This window comes from Amblyraja radiata, chromosome 31 (genome assembly GCF_010909765.2).
Source record: "Amblyraja radiata isolate CabotCenter1 chromosome 31, sAmbRad1.1.pri, whole genome shotgun sequence".
In the NCBI taxonomy this organism is placed as follows: domain Eukaryota; kingdom Metazoa; phylum Chordata; class Chondrichthyes; order Rajiformes; family Rajidae; genus Amblyraja; species Amblyraja radiata.
In genome coordinates, this window is record NC_045986.1 from 29990438 (window position 1) to 30004124 (window position 13687).

General features: G+C 51.6%; 1 protein-coding gene across 5 annotated transcripts in view; it reads right to left on the reverse strand.

Moving 5' to 3' along the window:
* The window catches only part of kazn (kazrin, periplakin interacting protein), a 165773-nt gene that overhangs the window by 118580 nt on the left and 33506 nt on the right, over positions 1–13687 (reverse strand). The gene's annotated exons all lie outside the window — the stretch shown is intronic.

Genomic DNA, 13687 nt, shown 5'->3' on the forward strand with positions numbered 1-13687 from the left:
AAGAGTCCAAGGTTTTTTCTCTAAACCTCCATGAAATGATACAACATCCTCACTGACACATGTCACTGACAACATACTCCTGCACCTATTTTCTATGTTTCTATGAAACTTTATGGTAGACAAAAATGCTGGAGAAACTCAGCGGGGGAGGCAGCATCTATGGAGCGACGGAATAGGTGATGTTTCGGGTCGAGACCCTTCTTCGAAGGAATAGGTGACATCACCTATTCCATCGCTCCATAGACGCTGCCTCACCCGCTGAGTTCCTCCAGCATTTTTGTCCACCTTAGATAATAACAAGCACGTTATTCTAAATCCACAATTGTGCATGAACAGACAAATGGACACTCCACCCACGGCTTATTTTACAAATCTCTTCCTGCAAATTGTCATAGACCTCGGCAATTTTGAATTTATTAGTCGTCTTCAACTCGTTAAATATTTAATTCTCTTTGAATTTGTACTTTAGGCTGAGTTCAGACACGTTAATGAGACTGATCGTTCTGACAAGATTCTCTCAGATGTCTCCAAATTGGTTAAAGTGTGGAATTAAATAGGGCAGCGAGCGTGTGTGTAACACCAGCCCCCCGCCCCCCCATCTCTCCCTCTCAACCCCATTCTCCTGCCTTCTCCCCATAATCTTTGACACCCGTACTAATCACGAATCTCTCAATCTCTGCCTTAGAAATATCCAATGAATTCCACAAAGGTAGACAAAAATGCTGGAGAAACTCAGCGGGTGAGGCAGCATCTATGGAGCGAAGGAATAGGTGACGTTTTCACATATTCCTTCGAAGAAGGGTCTCGACCCGAAACGTCACCCATACCTTCGCTCCATAGACGCTGCCTCACCCGCTGAGTTTCTCCAGAATTTTTTGTCTACCTTCGATTGTTCCAGCATCTGCAGTTCCTTCTTAAACACCCGGATCTCATCAGGTGATAGGCGCAGAATGAGGCCATTCTACAACTCCTCCCCCCTCCCCAATCTTTGCCCACCCCCCCAAGCCTTTCCACTTGTCACTTTAATTTCATGTTGTGTATATTTTGTGTTTTTATAGACGTCGTCCGTTCCTTCTCCCCAGAGATACTGCCCGTCCCGCTGAGTTACTCCAGCATTTTGTGTCTATCTTCGGTTTAAACCAGCATCTGCAGTTCCCCCCCTCGCATTGCTTCCTGAAGAGGCCGTCTTCCAAGTCTCAGCCGCAGCTCCGCTAGGGTGAGTCTTTTCCTTCCTTCCTTCCTTCCGCTCTTCCTGTCCCTGCAGCTCGGAATATTTAAGGCTTGAATGAGCCAAGGCAGGTAGAGGCCTGGTTCCCATAGCAACAGGAACAGCAAATTTCCGCACAAGGCTGTGGAGGCCACAAGTCAGTGGATATATTCATGGCAGAGATAGATAGATTCTTGATTAGTGCGGGTGTCAGGGGTTATGGGGAGAAGGCAGGAGAATGGGGTTAGGAGGGAGAGGTAGATCAGCCATTATAGAATAGAAGTGATGGGCCGAATGGCCTAATTCTGCTCCTATCACGTGAACATCACTCACAAGATGGCTCAACAGCACGGTGGCGCAGCGGGTAGAGCTGCTGCCTCACAGCGCCAGAGACCCGGGTTCGATCCTGACCACTGGTGCTGTCTGTACGGAGTTTGCACGTTCTCCCCGTGACCTGCGTGGGTTTTCTCCCAGAGCTCCAGTATCCTCCCACCGGCCAAAGATGCACAGGTTTGTAGGTTAATTGGCTTTGGTAAAATTGTAAATTGTCCCCGGTGTGTGTAGGATTGTGTCAGTGTGCGGGGATCGCTGGTCGGCAAGGACTTGGTGGGCTGAAGGGCCTGTTGGCACGCTGTATTTCTAAACTAAAACTTAAACCAGAAATGACAATGGAAAATGGAAAGTCTCTCTTTATAGAATGTAGAAACAAAGAACTGCAGATGCTGGTTTATACCAGAGATAGACACAAAATGTTGGAGTAACTCAGCGGGTCAGGTCTGAAGAAAGGCCCCGACCTGAAATTTCATCCATCCTTTTTCTCCAGAGATGCTGCCTGTCCCGCTGAGTTACTCCAGCACTTTGTGTCCATCTTCGGTGTAAACCAGCATCTGCAGTTCCTTCCTACACTCGTACCTCTGTTCCATACACCCACTACTCGCTGGTGGGAATCTGTGGAGGGAATGAGTAGGTGGTGTTTGGAGATGGGATCCCTCCAGATTTAGTTTTGAGATACAGTGCGGAAACAGGCCCTTCGGCCCACCGAGTCCACGCCGACCAGTGATCCCCGCTCACTAACGCTATCCTACACACACTAGGGACAGCTTACATTTATACCAAGCCAATTAACCTACAAACCTACGTCTTTGGAGTGTGGGAGGAAACCGGAGCACCCGGAGAAAACCCACGCGGGTGACGGAGAGAACGTGCAAACTCCGTACAGACAGCGCCCGTATTCAGGATCGAACCCGGATGCCTGGCGCCGTGAGGCAGCAACACTACCGCTGCGCCACCCTGCCCAGCAAAGATCCTACAGCGGAGCAAGATAGTTCACTCGACGAAAAAGACGTAGTACGGTCGTGGGCAGATTTACGGGTAATTTTCGGCCCCATTTCCGTAACCGGCTTCCGTCTCCGCACCAAAGATCCCGTAGCGGAGCAAAGATACTAGTGCGGAGACGGAAGCCGGTTACGGAAACATCCTCGTAAAAATAAAAGTTATTTGGTAAAAATCTTCTCCTCATTTTCAGAATTTAAATTTATTAACACAAACTGTTCCCCCTCAACGTTGATTACACTGCGAGTCGGGTCAGGTCCGGTTACTAAAATGGATGAAAAAAAGGCCCATGTTCCGCTCCGTTGCGTACTACACGTCAGCCCATTGCATTTAGCAGGAGTGGTCTATCTTGCTCCGCTATAGGATCTTTGGTGCCCAGGATCTGTTTGTAACTGATTACAGAGGAGCTGGGGAAAGATCGCCACGTCCGTGAATGGTCGGGAACTGCGGAAGGGGAACGGGGAAACAGGGATGGGAGCAGGGAGCAGGGAGCAGGGCGGGGGGCAGGAACGCAGCAGAATCACTGCAGGACACTGGCACCAGCTGGAAGGTTAGTCAACATTTCTGATCGGTGCTGGAGTAAGGCACTCCCTCGACATGTTGCAACCTGCCCGACATCTTCACGCACGCACGCTGCCTGGCCCGCACTGTATTAACAGCAGCTGCCTGCTGCTCTGTCAATAACACAATGACAAAGGTAAATCTGGAGCCCCATTGTTGTGGGAATACTGAACATTAACGCACACAGAATGCAGCCCAGCGTATGAATATTGACTTCTCTAACTTCAAGTGACCCTTGCTTTCCCTCTCTCTCCATCCCTCCCCCATCCCAGTTCTCCAACCAGTCTGGCTTTCCTCCCGATTAAATCTTACATTGTCTGCCTCGTTGTCAACTTCCCCCCAGCTAACAACGATCTATTCTACATTTTCCTTGATTCTCGTCCTCCTTTGATCTCTCATTTTCACACCTTACCCTTCCATATTTCGGTGTCATATCTCCCCGACTGTCAGTCTGAAGAAGGGTCTCGACCCGAAACATCACCCATCCCTTCTCTCCAGAGATGTTGCCTGTCCCGCTGAGTTACTCCACCGTTTTGTGTCTGTCTCTGGTGTAAACCAGCATCTGAAGTTCCTTCCTACACTGAAAATGAATACAGTGTTGAAAACCAGATTACAGGATGTACAGTCGCTGCCTCACAGCGCCAGAGGCCCGGGTTCAATCCTGACTACGGGTGCTGTCGGTACGGAGTTTGTACGTTCTCCCCGTGGCTGCATGGGTTTCCTCCGGGTGCTCCAGTTTCCTCCCGCACTCCAAAGACATGAAGGCTTGTAGGTTGTGTAATAGCCCTGTCCCACGGAACGAGTTCATTCGAAGAGCTCTCCCGAGTTTAAAAAAAATCAAACTCGTGGTAAGCACGGAGAATGAACGTAGCGGGTACGTCGGAGCTCGAGGACGTCTCTTAGCGGCTCGTAACGCTAACGGCAGGTACTCGGGAAGACTCGCTAACGGCAGGTAAGCTCGGGAAGACTCGTGAATATTTTTCAACACGTTGAAAAATGTCCACGAGAGCCTCGAGTACCGACGAGTGGCCATTACAGTAAATCTCCGAGTTCGAATCAGGGCAAACTCGGGAGAGCTCTTGGAATGAAGTCGTACCGTGGGACAGGGGTTTAAGAAGGAGATGCTGGCTTACACCGAAGATAGGCACAGAGTGCTGGAGTAACTCAGCAGGCCAGGCAACATCCCTGAAGAACATGCAGCGGTGATGTTTCGGGTCGTGACCCTCCTGACACTACAGGTCACCTAACCATGGACAATGGGGACCCAGCATGGGGGGACCATCGTGAGGGGGGGGGGGGAGAGAGAATTTGTAACTTTAAGTGCCCCCCTTCATGGGCGACTATTGCATACCTTGGAAGGCTGTGGAAGCCACATCAGTGGATATTTTTAAGGCAGAGATAGATAGATAGATTTTTGATTTGTACGGGTGTTAGAGGTTGTGGGGAGAAGGCAGGAGAATGGGGTTAGGAGGGAGAGATAGATCAGCCATGATTGAATGGCGGAGTGGACTTGGGCCGAATGGCCTAATTCTGCTCCTATCTCTTATGATCTTATGATTAATGTACATTGAGGCTTTGGCTGACCAATCGGGCTGCAATTAATGACACGATTCTAACGAGCGTCACATGCTGTCTGGCCATAGTTTATCCCTCATCCAAAGCATTATTACCATCTAATGATCTTATCACAGCTGGGTTGAGATTTTCAACAACAGTTGCTTTCTCAACCTCACACACTAACGACACCTACAATGTATGTCAGCGCTTGCTGAGTGCTTTGGGGCATGTTGGGATAGTGAAGGGTTGCTATAGGACCAGCCTGACGCCAAATACTTGCCAAGATATGGCATTGATGACATGAAACCAAGGCCTTGCGTTCCATACACACAGCGAGAGCAGGTTGAATTGACACTGAAACATAGAATAATAGGTGCAGGAATAGGCCATTCGGCCCTTCGAGCCTGCGCCACCATTCAATATGATCATGGCTGATCATCTAAAATCAGTACCCCGTTCCTGCCTTCTCCCCATATCCCGTGATTCCTTTAGCCCTACGAGCTAAATCTAACTCTCTCTTGAAAACATCCAGTGAATTGGCCTCCACTGCCTCCTGTGGCAGAGAATTACACAGATTCACAACTCTCTGGGTGAAAAGAAAATGTTAGCACGAAGCTGCTGGAAAATGCCACACCTGGTCGAGTCATGGAGTGAAACAGCATGGAAACAGGCCCCCCGGCCCAACCTGCCCACACCCGCCAACATGTCCCATCTACGCCTGTCCCACCTGCCTGCATTTGCCCCATATCCCTCCAAACCAGTCCTGTCTATGTACCTGTCTAAATGCCTTTTAAACATTGTGATAGTCCCTGCCTCAACTACCTCCTCTGGCAGCTCGTTCCATACACCCCCCCCCCACCCTTTGTGTAAAGACAGTTGCCCCTCACCTTCCTGTTAAATCTCCCCCCCCCTTAATCTCTGTCCTCTGGTTTTTGATTCCCCTACTCTGGGTAAAAGATCTGTCCTGAAGAAGGGTCTCGACCCGAAACGTTGCCCATTCCCTCTCTCCAGGGATACTGCCTGTCCCGCTGAGTTACTCCAGCATTTTGTGTCTACCTTTGATTTAAACCAGCATCTGCAGTTCTTTCTTACCCAGTGCATTTACCCTATTTATTCCTCTCGTGATCTTATACGTGTGTATACGATCACCCCTCATCCTCCTGCACTCTCCGGCTAATGCAGAATTTGTCATCCTGAAACGAAGACATTTTGATTCTGATGTTACGCTCTGGTTAGAAGCTCACTCCATGGTCGTATGTGTGGATTTTGGCTTCCGTCCCATTGAGCTCCCAGCTGCAAGCAAAGACTGGGGAGCATCCTTGGTGCAGTCATTTCTCAGCCCTGCAGTAACTGTGTTCTGCCAGCTTCACCATGATGGCTGGATGTTCAAAAGACAGCTCAGGAATTGTCGTAATTCCCCCTCATTTACAGAGTGAAACGGGAAGAAACTCGGGCCAGTGAACACAGTAATCCCAATGTTGCCCTCAATGTTCAGAGCAAAGATCCTACAGCGGAGCAAGATAGTCCACTCGACGAAAAAGACGTAGTACGGTCATGGGCAGATTCGTGGGTAAATTTCAGCCCCATTTCCGTAACCGGCTTCCGTCTCCCCACCAAAGATCCCGTAGCGGAGCAAAGATACTAGTGCGGAGACGGAAGCCGGTTACGGAAACATCCTCGTAAAAATAAAAGTTATTTGGTAAAAATCTTCTCCTCATTTTCAGAATTTTAATTTATTAACACAAACTGTTCCCCCGCAACGTTGATTACACTGCGAGTCGGGTCGGGTCGGGTCGGGTTACGGAAATGGATGAAAAAAAGGCCCACGTTCCGCTCCGTTGCGTACTACACGTCAGCCCATTGCATTTAGCAGGAGTGGTCTATCTTGCTCCGCTATAGGATCTTCTATAGGTCATAGGAGCAGAATTATGCCATTCAGGGTTCAAGGTTCACATTTATTTGTCACCTGCACCAATTAAGGGACAGTGAAACGAGTTACCATGCAGATGCAGAAATACAATTAAAAAGAACCCAACACACAATAGAATTTAACACAAACATCCACCACAGCATTCTTCACTGTGATGGAAGGCAATAGAGTTCAGTCAATCGACCTGACCATGATTCTAACCATCAAGTCCACTCTGCCATTCAATCATGGCTGATCTATCTCTCCCTCCTAACCCCATTCTCCTGCCTTCTCCCCATAACTCACCACACCCGTACTAATCAAGGATCTATCTATCTCTGCCTTAAAAATATCCACTGACTTGGCCTCCACAGCCGTCTGTGGCAAAGAATCCCACAGATTCACCACCCTCTGACTAAAGAAATTTCTCCTCATTTCCTTTAATTCTGAGGCTGTGACCTCTAGTCCTCGACTCTCCCACTAGTGGAAACATCCTCTCCACATCAGAGTGGATCCAGTCCTTTCATTATTCTGTACGTTTCAATGAGGTCCCCCCCTCAACCTTCTAAACTCCAGCAAGTACAGGGCCCAGTGCCGACAAACGCTCATCATGGTTTAACCCACTCATTCCTGGGATCATTCTCGTAAACCTCCTCTGGACCCTCTCCAGAGCCAGCACATCCTTCCTCAGATATGGGGCCCAAAGTTGCTCACAATATTCCCAATGCAGCCTGACCAGCGCCTTGTAGAGGCTCAACATTACATCCCTGGATCGAATGGCCTAATTTTGCTCCTATCACTAATGAACGTGGAGTTTATCGCCTTTATTAAATGTTAGGATGTTTAGGAAGGAACTGCAGATGCTGGTTTACACCGAAGATAGACACAAAATGCTGGAGTAACTCAGCGGGACAGGCAGGATCTCTGGGGAGAAGGAACGGGCGGGCGGCATTTGCGGTCGAGACCCTTAAGTCTGAAGAAGGGTCTCGACCCGAAACGTCACCCATTCCTTCTCCCCAGAGATGCTGCCTGTCCCGCTGAGTTACTCCAGCATTTTGTGCCTATGAGGTGTCGTTAGTTTCCCGATACATGCTAAATACTGCAGAGTGAAATATCTGGCCATCAAAAATCTAATCTTATGCCCATGAATTGTCATTTTCCCAATACCTCGACATAAAATGGATTTTTAAATCATTCATTTTGAAAAGATTGAAAATCAAAACAAAGCGATAGATCCTGAAATCGGAAACAGTAAGAGGCAGGCACGGTGGCGTAGCGGTAGTGTTGCTGTCTCACAGCGTCAGAGACCCTGGTTCGATCCTGACTACGGGTGCTATCTGTACGGAGTTTGTACGTTCTCCCCGTGACCTGCGTGGGTTTCTCCGGGTGCTCCGGTTTCCTCCCACACTCCAAAGACGTGCAGATTTGTAGGTTAATTGGCTTTGGTAATGTGTGTGTAGTGTGTGTGTAGGATAGTGCTAGTAAAAACTGGCCAGCACGGACTCGGTGGGCCGAAGGGCCTGTTTCCACGCTGTATCTCCAAACTAATGAACCTAATGGCAGCCAATATCTTTGGTCAACAGTGTGGAAGTCACCTTGTAATCACACACAGTAGTTGGAGACTATGTCAGGAAGTCACCCATCCAGTCGGGTCCTGTGTAGGAAGGAACTGCAGATGCTGGTTTACCAAAAAAAAAGACAAAGTGCTGGAGTAATACCATGGGTCAGGCAGCATCCCTGGAGAACACAAGTAGTTGATGTTTCGGGTCGGGACCCTTCTTCAGACTGGTTGGCAGGTAGCAGGAGGTGACCCCGAGCTGTGCTGGGCCATTTTCTAACAGTTGGCCATTTGCGATTGAAATGAGAAGAAATGTATTCACTGGCAGATTGTAAATGCTTGGAATTATCTAAGCAGAAGGGCTATTATGGCACGCCATGAATCAAGTCATTGATTGATTTTTTGTATGTTAAGGGATTTAAGGGATATGAGGTTAATACAAGCAAATGATGCTGAGGTCGGAGCTGACTGGCGATCTGATTGAACAGTGGAGTGGGTATAAACAGCTCAATATCTCAGCCCTGCTTCTATTGCTTATGTTCAGCATTGGAGGGACTGCCGTGTGGGACAGTGGGGACCCAGTGTGGGGGGGGGGGGGGCAGTGGGGATCCAGTGTGGGGGGGGGGGGCAGTGGGGACCCAGTGTGGGGGGGGGGGGACAGTGGGGATCCAGTGTGGGGGGGGGGGGGGGGGGGATCCAGTGTGGGGGGGGGGGGGGGATCCAGTGTGGGGGGGGGTAGTGGGGATCCAGTGTGGGGGGGGACAGTGGGGATCCAGTGGGGGGGGGGGGGGGATCCAGTGTGGGGGGGGGGATCCAGTGTGGGGGGGGGGGGGATCCAGTGTGGGGGGGGGGGGATCCAGTGTGGGGGGGGGGGGGGGGTAGTGGGGATCCAGTGTGGGGGGGGACAGTGGGGATCCAGTGTGGGGGGGGGGATCCAGTGGGGGGGGGGGGGGGGATCCAGTGTGGGGGGGGGTAGTGGGGATCCAGTGTGGGGGGGGGACAGTGGGGATCCAGTGTGGGGGGGGGGGACAGTGGGGATCCAGTGTGGGGGGGGGGCAGTGGGGATCCAGTGTGGGGGGGGGGGGCAGTGGGGATCCAGTGTGGGGGGGGGGGCAGTGGGGAACCAGTGTGGGGGGGGGGGGGCAGTGGGGATACAGTGTGGGGGGGGGGGGCAGTGGGGATCCAGTGTGGGGGGGGGGGGGGCAGTGGGGATCCAGTGTGGGGGGGGGGCAGTGGGGATCCAGTGTGGGGGGGGGGCAGTGGGGATCCAGTGTGGGGGGGGGACAGTGGGGATCCAGTGTGGGGGGGGGGCAGTGGGGATCCAGTGTGGGGGGGGGGCAGTGGGGATCCAGTGTGGGGGGGGGGGCAGTGGGGATCCAGTGTGGGGGGGGGGGACAGTGGGGATCCAGTGTGGGGGGGGGGGCAGTGGGGATCCAGTGTGGGGGGGGGGCAGTGGGGATCCAGTGTGGGGGGGGGGGCAGGGGAACAGTGGGGACCCAGTGTGGGGGGGGCAGTGGGGACCCAGTGTGGGGGGGGCGGGGGCAGTCGTTTTAGAATCCTTTGTCCCAGGGGATAAGTCACCGTTTGTTTGTTTGTTTGCACACAGTGTGGTGCGTGTGCGTGTGTGAGTGTGAGTGAGTGTGTGTGAGTGTGAGTGTGCGTGAGTGTGAGTGCGAGTGCGTGTGAGTGTGTGTGAGCGTGAGTGAGTGCGAGTGCGTGTGAGTGTGTGTGAGCGTGAGTGCGTGTGAGTGTGTGTGAGTGTGAGTGTGCGTGAGTGTGAGTGCGTGTGAGTGCGAGTGCGCGTGAGTGTGTGTGAGCGTGAGTGTGTGTGAGTGTGCGTGAGTGTGAGTGAGTGTGCGTGAGTGTGTGCGTGAGTGTGAGTGTGCGTGAGTGTGAGTGTGCGTGTGTGTGCGCGTGTGTGTGTGACTGTTGGCAGACCAATTTATAATGAATAGAGTTCTATCGTATCACATGTTTATTCGTGGATGTCACATCCAGCAGCTTAAACAGGTCTGGGTGAATGTGGGGAGAAGCCACCACTGTCTGTGGGCCACCAGATGCCAGAATACTTCCCTTTTATTTTTTAATTTATCAAAAAATGTTTTCAATTATAAAAAAAATAATATTTACACGACAATAAAACAAACCAGAACCCACCACGACCACCATAATACAAGACCAACAAATATCCTAAATAAACTCCTATACAACTATGTTACAATCCATATTAAGGATACAATCCACCCCCCGCGGTGCCCAGCGGTCCTGGAAATCCCCCAGGGTTCCCGTGGACAGGGCGTAGCCCCTCGCTAGCACCACCCGGGCACGGACGTAACCCCGGGAAAGGGGCAGGTGGGCAGCCGGCTCGGGCGCAGTCCTCCACCGCCTGGTGCCGTGACTCGCGGATGGCCAGCTTGGCCAGGCCCAGGAACAACCCCAACCAGGACATCTTCAGCCCTACCCTCTCCCCTACGCACAGGGTGTCCAAAGATAAGGGTGGTGGGTGTGAAATGCAGCCAGAATGCAAGGAGCAGCCCCTTTAGATATTGGAACAGTGGCTGCAGCCTCACACACTCCATATACACGTGGTACACAGACTCTTCCAGCTCGCATAGCGGCTGGTGAGTCTGTGAACTGCGAGAGAAACAGGTTGCAGGGAGAATACTTCCCATTGGCCTCTCCTCACCATCAGAGACCTCTACCCCGTACAGACCCACCCCGACACCTCTCCCCCCGCTGGGCCTTGGCTTGTCACTGTGAACCAAGACACAGTTTGCAGGTTTTACGATAATATCTGTACCTTGGTACACGTGACAATAAACTAAACTCAATCTCAACTGAAATTATGTGATCCCTTGGGCATACCTTGCAGGGTGGGGTAAATACCAGAAGGAGTCGATTAGTTCAGAGATATAGCATGGAAACAGGCCCTTCGGCCCACTGAGTCCGTGCCGACCAGCGATCCCCGCACACTAATACCATCCTACACACACTAGGGACAATTTTACACTGATACCAAGCCAATTAATTCACAAACCTGCACGTCTTTGGAGTGTGGGAGGAAACCGGAGCACCCGGAGAAAAACCCATGCGGTCACGGGGAGAACGTGCAAACTCCGTACAGACAGCACCCGTAGTCGGGATCGAACCCGGGTCTCGGGCGCTGTGAGGCAGCAACTCTACCGCTGCGCCACCGTGCCACTCTGTAGAGGCGATGAGGCCTCCAGACCTCGAGTAAGAGAGGAAGCGTCGAGCCTCAGTTGGAATTGGAGCCGATCGTTCCTGTTCCAGCTCTTTAAGCAGTTCACTGTCTAAACACCTTCTGGAAAGCCACAGATTGGAAAATCAATGTGGTGCAGAATATCAACAATAAACCACACCACTCTGCCCGCGCTGAGCTGGGGGGGATCCCTGGAGGCAGGCCCTGTATCTGTTGTCAGGAGGAGAGTGTCTATAGTTTAGTTTAGAGATACAGCGCAGAAACAGGCCCTTCGGCCCACTGAGTCCGCCCCGACCAGCGATCCCCGCACACTAACACTATCCTACACACACTAGGGGACAATTTACAATTTTACCCAAGCCAATTAATCTACAAACCTGCAGGTGTTTGGAGTGTGGGAGGAAACTGAAGATCTCGGAGAAAACCCACGCAGGTCACGGGGAGAACGTGCAAACTCCGTACAGACAGCACCCATGGTCAGGATCGAACCCGGGTCTCTGGCGATGTGAGGCAGCAAATGTACAACTGAACAACAGACAGCACTTTTTCACACAAAGGGTGGTGGTTGTGTGGAACGAGCTGCCAGAGGAGGTAGTTGAGGCAGGGACTATCCCAACGTTTAAGAAACAGTTAGACAGGTACATGGATAGGACAGGTTTGGAGGGATATAGAGCAAGCAAAGATGGGCCGAAGGGCCTGTTTCCACACAGAATCACTCAATGAGTCTATAACAAGGCTTGAGACTGGAGCAGTGGTGGGGTGGGACTGTCAGCTCAGGCGGGTCCCTGGAGGTTGAGGCTAAGTAATGCTTTGCGTGGTTCAGGTGGCTGTAACAACTCTGGGCTGGTCTCCAGTGTATATATCCATAATCAGCACTGGGACTTGGTGCTCCATGGAGATGGCACCAAGGCAGACAATCAAGTGTGATGTGCAGCTGCGGCCGAGACTGCACGGGCGCTGGCCAAGGTACGGAGAAATGCAGTGTCCAGGACATGTGGAGGTAGGTCCCTCAACCCTGGACCACAGGCCCACTCACCTGTGTGGGAAGGAACTGCAGATAGACACAGAGTGCTGGAGGAACTCAGCGGGTCAGGCAGCATCTGTGGAGAACATGGATAGGTGACGTTTCACAGAGTGCTGGAGTAACTCAGCGGGTCAGGCAGCATCTGTGGAGAACATGGATAGGTGCCGTTTCACAGAGTGCTGGAGTAACTCAGCGGGTCAGGCAGCATCTGTGGAGAACATGGATAGGTGACGTTTCACAGAGTGCTGGAGTAACTCAGCGGGTCAGGCAGCATCTGTGGAGAACATGGATAGGTGACATTTCACAGAGTGCTGGAGTTACTCAGCGGGTCAGGCAGCATCTGTGGAGAACATGGATAGGTGACGTTTCGGGTCGGAACCCATCTTGAGACTGACTGTACAGGTTGGGGTGGGGGGTTAAATAAACTGGAGATGAGAAAAGACCAGAAAAAAAATCAGGTCCAGCAACAGATGACCTTAGGAAGGGTTGGAGCCCACAATGGTCCGTTGTTGGCTGGGGAAGGCGTGATAACAGGAAGGAAACAAGGACGTTATTCAGGATCTTCCTGAGATCATCTGTCGTGGGCCCCGATTTGTTCTTGAAACGGAACAGATGACGTTTCGAGTCTGAAGAAGGGTCTGGGCCCTCAGCTGATGTTCAAGGTGACCTCCCTCCCCCATTGCTGCGTGGCTTGCCCCTATTTATGATTCTCAGGATCCTACAATCTTTATCAATCGGTCTTTCAACATGCCCTGACACTTCTAGAGAGCTGGCCCTGATAACTCACACTAATATCACTCACTGTTCAGTTAGTTTAGTGAAGGTCGACACAAAATGCTGGAGTAACTCAGCGGGACAGGCAACATCTCTGGAGAGAAGGAATGGGTGACGTTTCGGGTCGAGACCCTGCTTCAGACCAGCATCAGCAGGTCTCTCCTACACAGTTAGTTTAGTGTAGTTTAGTTCAGAGATACAACATGGAAACAGGCCCTTCGGCCCACCGAGTCCGTGCCGACCAGCTTTCACCCAGCACACTAACACTATTCTACACAATTTACAATTTTACCCAAGCCAATGAACCTACAAAACCTACACGTCTTTGGAGTGCGGGAGGAAACCGGAGCACCCGGAGAAAACCCACGCTGGTCACTCGCTACTTGAAAGATGCAGTTCCATGCGACTGAATACTGATCCTCTCGTTCTTCATACACAGAGAGCGGAAATAATGTTTCAGCAAGGGCGGCTCGGTGGCGCAGGGGTAGAGCTGCTGCCTCACAGCGCCATGGTCCCAGGTTCGATCCCGACTATGGGCGCTGTCT